Source organism: Pseudophryne corroboree, chromosome 5 (genome assembly GCF_028390025.1).
Source record: "Pseudophryne corroboree isolate aPseCor3 chromosome 5, aPseCor3.hap2, whole genome shotgun sequence".
Taxonomy (NCBI): Eukaryota; Metazoa; Chordata; class Amphibia; order Anura; family Myobatrachidae; genus Pseudophryne; species Pseudophryne corroboree.
The window spans coordinates 437,245,191-437,253,266 of NC_086448.1; positions in this window are offsets into that span (position 1 = coordinate 437,245,191).

The following is an 8,076-nucleotide window of genomic DNA, read 5'->3' on the forward strand; positions in this document are numbered from 1 at the left end:
TGCTTCCAGTAACTCTAGTCTCCAATTCAGTCTCCAGGTCTTGTGAAGCCCTATTGGATTCCGGAGCTGCAGGGAACTTCGTTTCTTCCTTCTGTGCCCAAAGTTTGGGTTTAAAGTTACGGCCTATCGAGCGGCCAATTTCACTGACGGCTATCAACGGGACTAGAATTTCCAAAGGTCTCATAATGTGGCGCACGGGGCCAGTTAAGCTGCGGGTCGGGGCTCTACATCAGGAAGATTTGGAACTCTTGGTAATCCCAGAAATGCCCCATGATCTGGTTCTTGGAATGCCTTGGCTGAAAAGTCATAACCCCCACATCGACTGGAAGTCGTCACAAATTCTGTCCTGGAGTTCCTTTTGTCACACTAATTGTCTTACTCCTGTTTGTCCGCTCCGTGTTACCTCCAAAACGGATGAAGAGCACATTCCGGAGGCATATCAAGGGTACAAGGACGTATTTTCGGAACAAGCTGCTGACCTGTTACCACCTCACAGGCCTTGGGACTGCCCTATTGACCTTGTCCCAGGGAAGACGCCACCTCGTGGTCGCACATATCCTCTGTCTCTTCCCGAGACTCAAGCCATGTCGGAGTATATTAAGTCCAATATGCTCAAGGGATTCATTCGCCCCTCTTCCTCCCCTGCTGGTGCAGGCTTCTTTTTCGTGAAGAAAAAGGACGGGGGGTTGAGACCATGCATCGACTACCGCGGCCTAAACGACATTACTATTAAGAATAAATACCCCTTGCCACTAATCACAGAGTTATTTGATAGGGTTCGTGGTGCCCGCATTTTTTCAAAACTCGACTTGAGAGGAGCTTATAATCTTATACGCATCCGAGAAGGGGATGAATGGAAGACTGCCTTTAATACCCGAGATGGGCATTACGAATACTTGGTGATGCCGTTTGGTCTTAGTAATGCTCCCGCGGTTTTCCAGGGATTCGTCAACGAAATCTTTCGTGATATGCTGTATCAGAGCGTTGTGGTATATCTGGACGACATACTGATTTTTTCCAAGAATCTTGTCGAACACAGGACTCAAGTCAAAGAGGTGCTACACCGTTTACAAGAGAATCATCTCTACGCCAAGCTTTCCAAATGTACCTTTGAAGTAACATCTATTCCGTTCCTCGGTTATGTCATCTCGGGGACGGAGCTTCGCATGGATCCGGAAAAGTTGTCGGCCATTCGTGATTGGACTCAGCCTCTTTCCCTGAAAGCAATACAAAGGTTCCTGGGCTTTGCGAACTACTACAGGAAATTCATTAAAGGTTTCTCCACCATTGTTGCACCCATTACTGCCCTGACGAGAAAGGGTTCTAATCCTAGTTTGTGGCCTCCGGAAGCCATTGTAGCTTTTTCTCGCTTAAAGTTAGCTTTCATGACGGCTCCAGTTCTCCAACAACCAAATTTCGAGGAACCCTTCTTCTTAGAAGTTGATGCATCTTCAGTCGGGGTGGGGGCTGTCCTCTCCCAGCATTCCTCTGATAAGAAATTACATCCGTGTGGCTTCCACTCTCGTAAATTCTCTCCAGCCGAACGAAATTACTCTATTGGAGACCAGGAACTCTTGGCAATCAAATCTGCCTTGGAAGAATGGAGATATCTTCTAGAAGGGGCTAAACATGTGTTTACCATCTACACGGATCACAAGAATTTACTGTACATCAAATCCGCACAATGTTTGAATCCTCGCCAGGCGAGATGGGCACTTTTCTTTTCCCGATTCTCGTTCATTATCAAGTACCGTGCCGGGACTCTCAATATTAAAGCAGATGCGCTTTCCCGTTCACAGGTTCCCACAGACGAGGATGAACCTCCGGAGCGGGGTTTAATTCTGAATCCAGTTTCTGTCTCTGCTGCTTTAACTACTCCAGCTCCTCCTCCTGGAAGAATGTCCGTGCCAGCTAGATTCCGCCCAGGAATACTACTGTGGGTCCATAACTCCAAGTTTTCCGGTCATCCCGGCGCTCAGAAGATGTACAAGTTTCTGCAAAGGTCTTACTGGTGGAACACCATGAGGAAGGATGTACAAGATTGCGTTAATTCGTGTCCCCAATGTACACAACATAAATCTCCTCGTCTGCCTCCTGCAGGGTTACTTCGTCCTCTGCCTATCCCTGTGAGACCCTGGACTCACATTTCCATGGACTTCATCACTGACTTGCCCTGTTCCAAGGGTTGCAACACCGTTTGGGTTATCGTTGACCGTTTTTCGAAGATGGCACACTTTGTGCCCTTGACTGGTCTCCCGACAGCACCGAAACTGGCTCTATTGTTTATCCGAGAACATTTTCGTTTGCATGGGTTGCCACAAGAGATTGTTTCTGACCGTGGAGTACAGTTCACCGCCAGGTTTTGGAAAGCCCTTTGTTCAACTCTACACATTAAACTTAAGTTTTCGTCTGCTTATCATCCCCAAACAAATGGACAAACGGAACGAGTCAATCAAGATCTAGAGACTTTTCTTCGGTTGTATCTCTCTCCTTCACAGGACAACTGGGTGGAGTTGTTGCCTTGGGCGGAGTTTGCCCATAACCATTTGTTTCATTCTTCCACTGGGGAATCACCATTTTTCGTCAACTACGGGTTCCATCCCCGTGTTCCGGAATTTCCAAGCCTTCCGATAATAGAGGTTCCTGCTGTAGCGTCCACTCTACGACACTTTGGACAAATTTGGAGAAAGGTTCATGCTAATCTTAAGCAGGTTTCTGTTCGGTACAAGTTCTTTGCAGATAAGAAACGGCAAGCCGCACCTCAATATAAAGTTGGGGACAGGGTATGGCTGTCCACACGGAATCTCCGGTTGAAGGTGCCCACCATGAAATTCGCTCCAAGGTTCATCGGTCCTTACCCTGTGCTACAAGTCTTAAATCCTGTGGTCTGTAAACTGGGTTTGCCTGCCCATCTTCGCATACCTAACGCCTTCCATGTTTCTCTACTCCGTCCCCTCATACTGAATCGGTTCCACTCAGCACTCCCAAGGCCAACGTCCGTAGTGGCAGAAGCTGGAGCGGAGTTTGAAATCAAAGCTATTCTGGACTCTCGTTATCTTCATAAAAAATTACAGTACTTGGTGGACTGGAAGGGTTATGGACCTGAGGAGAGAAGTTGGATTGGGGCTACTGAAGTAACGGCTCCTCGTCTGATTCGGATCTTCCACTCCAGACATCCGACTAAGCCCGGGAAGTGTCCAGGGGCCACTCCTGGAGGAGGGGGTACTGTCACGAACCTCGGGCAGCGGCGACCGCGCTTGTCCCTGCGGGTGGCCTGGTCTGCCCGGCGCCTCTCTTCCCCTGTCAGTCTCCGGCTTCAGCGGCGGGTCGGCGCTGCTCTCCGGCGGCTTCCCGGAAGCAAGGATGCCGCCATCACAAGCGAGGGCAAGGAGGCGGAGCAGGTCTGACGTCACCTGCCTGCTCCGCCAATCAGGCTAGGGCGGGGAATTTAAAATCAGATACCAGGCAGAGATCCGATGCCTGAGTATCTTCGTTTCTCCTGTGGAAGCTATGATCCAGAGCTCCCTCGTCCCTGCAAGCATCCTGTGCTTCCAAGCATCCTGTGCCTACAAGCATCCTGTGCTTCCAAGCATCCTGTGCCTACAAGCATCCTGTGCCTCCAAGCACCTCGTGCCTCCAAGCACCTCCGTGCCTCCAAGCACCTCCGTGTGTCCAAGCACCTCGTGCCTCCAAGCACCTCCGCGCCTCAAAGCACCTCCGTGCCTCCAGTTACCTCCGTGTCTCCAAGCACCTCGTGCCTCCAAGCACCTCCGTGCCTCCAAGCACCTCCGTGCCTCCAAGCACCTCCGTGTGTCCAAGCACCTCGTGCCTCCAAGCACCTCCGCGCCTCAAAGCACCTCCGTGCCTCCAGTTACCTCCGTGTCTCCAAGCACCTCGTGCCTCCAAGCACCTCCGTGCCTCCAAGCACCTCCGTGCCTCCAAGCACCTCCGTGCCTCCAAGCACCTCGTGCCTCCAAGCACCTCGTGCCTCCAAGCACCTCCGCGCCTCAAAGCACCTCCGTGCCTCCAGTTACCTCCGTGTCTCCAAGCACCTCGTGCCTCCAAGCACCTCCGTGCCTCCAAGCACCTCCGTGCCTCCAAGCACCTCCGTGTCTCCAAGCACCTCGTGCCTCCAAACACCTCGGTGTCTCCAAACACCTCCGTGCCTCCAAGCACCTCCGTGCCTCCAAGCACCTCCGTGCCTCCAAGGGCCTCCCAGCACTCCCTGTACTCCCAGTACCTCAGTGCCTCCAATACCACAGTGTCTCCAATATCTCAGTACCCCTGCCTTCATTATTTCTACAAGTCTTGTCTTACAGGAGACCTACAAGAATTCCTCTGGGCCTCCCGCCTGCCGTCTTAGTCCTGCATGAGGAAGACCTACATCCGGCCATCTCTACTACGACCCAGTGGCGGTTCCTCTTCCCGGTCATCGGAAGAAGCCCCGAGTCCACAACACTCCCAAACCAGGTCAGTGATACTACCTGAGTGTACTAAAGGATTACAAAAAGACCAATCGTTGTAATGGATTTGTTTTAAGCAAGATTTGTTTTGTTCTATCTTTCTTTTGACAAACATTTTTTCCAGGACATTCTATTTTTGTGAGGTTTCATGAGGAGTCGAGTGTGGGACTGGAATTGGTTCTGGAGAAAGGAGTGATGTCTTTATAGGATCCCAGGATCAGCCTATCACTTTGTTTAAAGCCAGAGAAAATCAAAGGTCTAGTAGTTACTAGTCCTATAATTGAAGATGAGTGCATGCAGAGATGTAAGTCTAGCAATAAGGCAGCATTTGACAGACATCCCTTGAGTGATTACCACTCACTAGTGGGTAAAGTCTTAAACCAAACGGAATGTTGGATGTGCTCACAGGTACCTCTAAGACAAAATAATGCAGGATTAGTGCCATATCCATTAAAATTAGCTGAGGTACTTGAATTACATGGAGGAGGGGGACCGGTGGACAAGGAACATAATATAACTAGACCCCCTAGTCTTAAGATCCACCAGTACCATATAGATAAATCCCTGGTATGTTTAAATATCACCAATATCAGGAAACCAGGAAATTGGGAGGTAATCATGAACAATCAGACAATAGCTTATTCACACATAGCAGGTAAAGAGCTAATTAATACCATGACTGTACAAAAGATTGTTATATGTGTGTTATGATTCCCGTACTCCAGACCAGAGGAGATCTTATGGCAGAGGTCTGAGTACAGGAAAGATATACTGGTTTGTGGGAGCAGGAGAGCCTAGTAACCCCTGGCGCCCTAACTCCGTTGTCTCGCCCGTGTTATCAGAAATCCCCTGCGAGACTATGGTTGCTTGAGCCCATGGCAGCCGCGTTCGAAGGGCGGATTATGTCTGCCCAACCCCGATGCCCCCTCAGGTCTTAATGGGAGACAAAGGGAAATCCGAGACAGGGTGATAACAAGGGGCCCTCTGACTAAGCAACCAGGCCAGGGGTTACAAGCTAACTAACTTAACCAAAGAAGTATGTGCGGACTAGCCGCCAGGGAAAAGGACAACCAAAGATCCACTGATCCGTCACTCCTATCCAGCACCGCTGGACACCAGAGTGGACCAGGGAGAGCGGAATCCTCCGCAAAAGCTCCAGAACACAAAGATACAAAATAATAAACAGTAAGCGGTCAAGCCGCAACACACGGCTATGCCGCGACTCACGAACACCACAGGATGTTAAAGGTGCTCGGTCAGACTCCAGGAATAGATGACAAACTTCCGAGTACAGGATCACTGAGGACAGGAACAACCGGATTGAGCAGGACTGGAAACTCTCTGTAACTGACACAGGCAAACAGGAAGCTATCACCGGCGTCTGTGAGAAGTCCAAAGGGTGCTTATAACTGTGAGCTCCCCAATCAGGAGCCAGACTGGGTAATCACAAGTAATGCCGTGCAGCTTGCATGCTGCACGGCCAGCACACCATTAATACAAATTAGAAAAGACCCAGCAACGGGGAACGCGGCCCGAACGTGGCGTCCCCGTTGCTAGGGTCTGAGCGGCTCCGTGCGCCCGGCGTCCAGCGTTGCCAGGGAGCCGGCGGCTGTACGCGCACGGCGTCCCTGGTTGCTAGGCGCCGGGCCGCACCGACGAGCGGACCCCGGCGCCTAACAGTACCCCCCCCTTGAGGAGGGGTCAAGGAACCCCTAAAGCCAGGTTTCTGGGGAAATTCTCGAAAAAATGCCCTCTTGAGCCTCGGGGCATGGAGATCCTTATCCAGGACCCAAGACCTTTCTTCTGGACCATAACCTCTCCAATGCACCAAAAAATAAAGCCGACCCCGGGACAACTTGGAATCGAGAACTTTCTCCACCAAGAACTCCTGCTGACCCTGTACATCTATTGGTGATCTCCCCTGAGATATCTTACGAGGAAATCTACTGGACGAGACAAATGGTTTCAGCAAAGAGCAATGGAAAGTATTTCCGATCCGTAAAGTTTTTGGTAAACGTAACCGGAAGGCAACTGGATTGACTTTTTTGATAATGTGAAATGGTCCAATAAATTTAGGACCCAATCTGGCTGAGGTTTGTCGAAGTTTAATGTTGCGAGTCGACAACCATACCCTATCTCCTACTTTAAAAGTGCACGGCCGCCGGAGCTTGTCAGAAAATCTCTTTTCCTGAAATGCCGCTTTTCTGAGAGCCAGGTGCACTTTTCTCCAAATGAGCCTAAGATGAGAGGTCAAGGTCAGTGAGGAGACAGAGGAATGTTGAAAAAAGGAATTTGCTCTGGGGTGAAAACCAAAAACTGCAAAAAATGGAGACACATTGGTGGAGGAATGACAGGCATTATTGTAAGCGAACTCCGCCAATGGAAGAAACTCAGACCAGTCATTTTGGAGTTTGGCCGAGTACAAACGCAAATATTGTTTTAGTGATTGATTAACTCGCTCAGTCTGCCCGTTGGATTGGGGATGGTAGCCTGACGTTAAAGATAATTTCATCTTCAATGAGACACAAAAAGATTTCCAAAACTGTGCAATGAATTGTGAACCCCGATCAGAAACAATATCAGTGGGTAACCCATGGAGTCTGAAAACATGGCGGAGGAACAAGACTGCCAATCCCTGGGCAGATGGCAATCGGGGAAGAGCAATGAAATGGGCCATTTTGCTAAAACGGTCCACTACCACCCATATGACTCGGCATCCGGCTGACAGAGGGAGGTCCACCACAAAATCCATGGAGATATGAGACCATGGCCTAAGAGGAACATTCAAGGGCATAAGCTGACCGATAGGCAAAGAACGGGGAACTTTATGCTGTGCACAGACCTGACACGAAAAAACAAACTCTTTAATGTCTTTGGAAAGACCAGGCCACCATACTGAGCGGGAGACTAATTCCAAAGTCTTAGCGATTCCCGGATGCCCGGCAACTTTGCTATCATGAAACTCCGTCAAAACAGTTGCTCTCAAAAACTCAGGGACAAAAAGACGACCAGCAGGAGTATTTCCAGGAGCTTGATGTTGAAGCAGCTTTAACTGGGTAAATAAATCCTGTGTGAGGCCTGCCCGAATGACTGAAGACGGAAGTATGGGAGTAACAGGTCTGTTGTCTTGAACTGGAAGAAAACTGCGTGACAGGGCATCTGCCTTGGTATTCTTGGAACCTGGCCTGAAGGTGATAATGAATTTGAAACGAGTAAAAAATAAAGCCCAACGAGCCTGCCGGGCATTCAGTCGTTTAGCTGATTCAATGTATTGAAGATTTTTGTGATCAGTCAAAACTGAAATGATATGAGTCGCTCCCTCAAGCCAATGCCTCCACTCCTCGAAAGCCCATTTAATAGCCAGCAATTCCCGGTTACCAACATCGTAGTTGGATTCAGCAGAAGAGAATTTCCTGGACATAAAGGCACAAGGATGTAATTCAAGGGAATCCGGATCCTTCTGAGACAGGATAGCCCCTACTCCAACCTCTGAGGCATCAACCTCAACAATGAAAGGCAATTCTGGGTTGGGGTGTCTGAGGACAGGGGCTGAGACAAAGGCTTGTTTCAAGGCCTGAAAAGATAACTCAGCTTCCCGTGACCAATTGGTAGG